The sequence below is a fragment of the Lupinus angustifolius genome, chromosome LG09 (genome assembly GCF_001865875.1).
Source record: "Lupinus angustifolius cultivar Tanjil chromosome LG09, LupAngTanjil_v1.0, whole genome shotgun sequence".
Lineage (NCBI taxonomy): Eukaryota > Viridiplantae > Streptophyta > Magnoliopsida > Fabales > Fabaceae > Lupinus > Lupinus angustifolius.
In genome coordinates this window covers 14,442,982-14,446,459 of record NC_032017.1, presented here as the reverse complement: position 1 = coordinate 14,446,459, position 3,478 = coordinate 14,442,982, and positions in this window count along the sequence as shown.

Sequence of the window (3,478 nt, the reverse complement as noted above, 5' to 3'; positions counted from 1 at the left end):
ATTGTGAAACCAATGTAAGAGATCTTGTCTGAGTTGAATGTCCTTACCCACCACCAACCTACTCTTTCTCCTCAACTCCCCTCCATTCCAAGTGTAAAGCTTGTGAGATGATGAGTATGCTTCCAACTGATTTATAATCCTTCTAAGGTTGTGATCATTGCTCCAAGTTAACTTGATTATGTCCAAGATATCATATTGAATATCATGGACTACCAATGCCAAACATTCTACCTCTTCTCTTCTAGACAAGGCATATGTTGCCACATTATCCTTGCCCTGCTTGTACTCAATTGAGAAGTCAAACTCCATGAGTTTAATCATCCATCTTTGTTGGAATGCAGTAGTGAGTCTCTGATCTAACATGTACTTCAGACTTCTATGATCTGTCTTGATAAGGAAATGTTTATTCAAGAGATAATGCCTCTATTTCTACACTGCAAAAACTACTACAATCAATTCATTTTCCTATGTCGACAATGCTTGTTGCTGTTGATTGAGAACTCTGCTAATGAAAGCAATGGGATGGTGAGCCTGCATGAGAACAGCTCCAATCCCTTGCCCTGATGCATCCACTTTTAACACAAATTCTTTAGAAAAATCAGGTAGTGCTAACACTGGTGTGGTGGTTAACATTTGCTTCAGCTTCTGAAGTGATGGTCTAGCTGTCTCAGACCACTTGAACCCATTTTTTTTAACATATCTATCAAAGGTCTTGCTATTACCCCATAATTCTTCACAAATCTTCTGTAATAACCAGCCAATCCTAAAAAAACCCTCAACTGCTTAATAGTAGTAGGTAAGGGCCAATTTTGTACTGCCTGAACCTTGGCAGGGTCAGTAAAGACCCATGTTGCTAATATAAAGTGGCCCAAGTACTCCACCTTAGCAACCCTAAAAGTAACATTTTGATTGTTTTGCAAATAACTTGTGTTTCCTCATAACAGCCAACACCTTTCCTAAATGTACCAAATGCTCCTTCAAAGTATGGTTATACATTAGCATGTCATCAAATAATGCTAAGAGGAATTTCCTCAAAAACTGGTGGAAAACAGTATTCATTAAACTCTGGAATGTTGCAGGAGCATTAGTAAGACCAAAGGACATCACCAAATATTCAAAATGGCCACTATGAGCCCTGAAAGTTGTCTTGTGTATATCCATAGGGTGCATTCGGACTTGATGATATCCAGCCCTCAAATCAATTTTTGAAAAGACTGTTGAGCCATACAATTCATCCATGAGGTCCTCCGCTAATGGAATATGGAACTTGTCTATAATTGTGGTTTTATTCAGGTCCCTATAATCAACACACAACCTCCAAGAACCATCCTTTTTACCTGCTAGGATTACAGGGCTAACATATAGGCTATTATTGCATTGTATCACATCTGAATCTAGCATCTCTTATACCAGGTTGTCAATAATATTCTTCTGGTGTTTTGCATATCAATAAGGTCTTTTGTTCACTGGTTCATTGACCTGCATCAATGGAATTTGATGGTCATTTCCCTCTCTACTAGGTGGTAGGTGGCTTGGTGTTGAAAACAAGGTAGCATACTGTCTTAACAACTGTTGTATGGCCTTAGAGATCACCTCTTGCCAAGCATGAGTGGTTAAGGAATGCATTAGAAATCCCTCCTCTCCATCAACTTGTATCATAGACAAGTGAACTCCATTATCCAATATCTTTTTCAAATGCTGATTCTTCACAGTTTTGCACCCTAACTGTGATAATCCTCGAAGTACATGCCTCCTTCCTTGGACAGTGAACTCCATAGTCAATTTATGAAAGTTCCATATGATGTCTCCTAGTGTGACCAATCACTCAATGCTCAGAACCACATCACAACACCCTAGAGGTAATAACATTACATCTGAAGTGAATGTTGTATGTTGTATAGTCCAAGTAAAAGCTCTAACCACATATGAAATTTTCAGTTTGGTCTCATCAGCAACAGTAACTGTTAGTGGTTGCAACTCATCTATTCTACATCTCAATTGTTTGGCCATCTGAAGATCCATGAAATTATGAGTGATGCCACTATCTATCAAGATGTGTAGAGGCCTCTTCTGGTGCTTACCCATTATTCTCATTGTTCTGAAATTTGCTACCCCTGTTAAGGCATTTACAAAAATGAAGGCTTCATCAAATTGATCGTTAGTCCCCTCTATATAGTCTTCCTATAGTTGACTATCATCTCCTTCATTTTCTACCTCCAAGAGATGGATTTGCAATTTCTTGTGAGACATACCATGCTCAAGTGAATATGGCTCATCACAAAAATAGCACAAGTCTTTGGCCCTCCTTTCATTCATGAATGTTGAAGTCAAGTTCCTACCAACCATTGGCTTAACCTTTTGTTACTCTCCTTCCCGTGGTGGTTGTGGTTTAATATACAACAAAGGTTTATTGGCAGTAGGAGGCTTATTTCTCAATGAAAGACCCACTTGGCCATTAACATTATTTGAAGACTCATAAAGTTTGGCCAATGCAAAAGCTTTCCTGATTGGTTGTGTTGTTACCGTAGCTTGCAGCAATTCTAAATGGCATGAAATAATACTTACTGGCTGAGTCACGACCAGGTCGCTATCTTTAAGACATTTCGTGGCACTGCCCAAAATATGCAAGCAGACTATCAACCACATCGTCCCTAGGATAAAACAGGTCAGATCTCTGTTATCGAATTCTTACTGCACTGTAAAAACCGATCTCGAATACACCCACTACAATATGGCTACCAGTGCCAATTCTCGAAATTACCCATAATATGGCTACCCGTGCCAATTATCTTCCCACAATATTGACTACCAGTGTCAGTTCTCGAAATCCCACAATATGGCTACCAGTGCCAATTCTTTACCCACAATACTGACTACCAGTGTCAGTTCTCGAAATCCCACTTTGGCTACTTGTGCCAATTCTTAAGTGCCACGGAAAGAAAGGGGGAGAAGTTTGCCGGAAATGCGTCGGCGGAATATTAGGGGGGAGAAAGAGAAGTTGAGAGGAAACGCCTTCAACTTGGTGCAAGTTAAAATGAAGGGTGAAAGCCTCTATTTATAACATGAGATTTTTATCATGTTCCTCATTTCTCCCATGTGGGACTTAGGAGCTTAATTTTTTATTTTTTCAAAACTCTTCCATGTGGGACTTTGAGAATTGTTTTTTTTCAAACTCTTCTATGTAGGACTTGAGTGTTTTTTATATTTCACACCCAAAAGTTCTCACTCATGGTTTTCAACAAACCATGTTCCAACAATCCCCCACTTGAAATTAAAAAACAATTTCCGAGAATATTTGTGGTCTCAATAGATTGTGCATAAACAAAGGTGTCATGCGACTTGAACCTTTGCATAGTGAATAAGATCCAGATTTTACTAGAGTGACTCGTAGTCTTGAACTCTATGTCCAGCATCAAACCACACACAACCTTTTCAAAGGTGTATTCTGTAAAGCCCGTGCATTAAAGGTCATGCACGT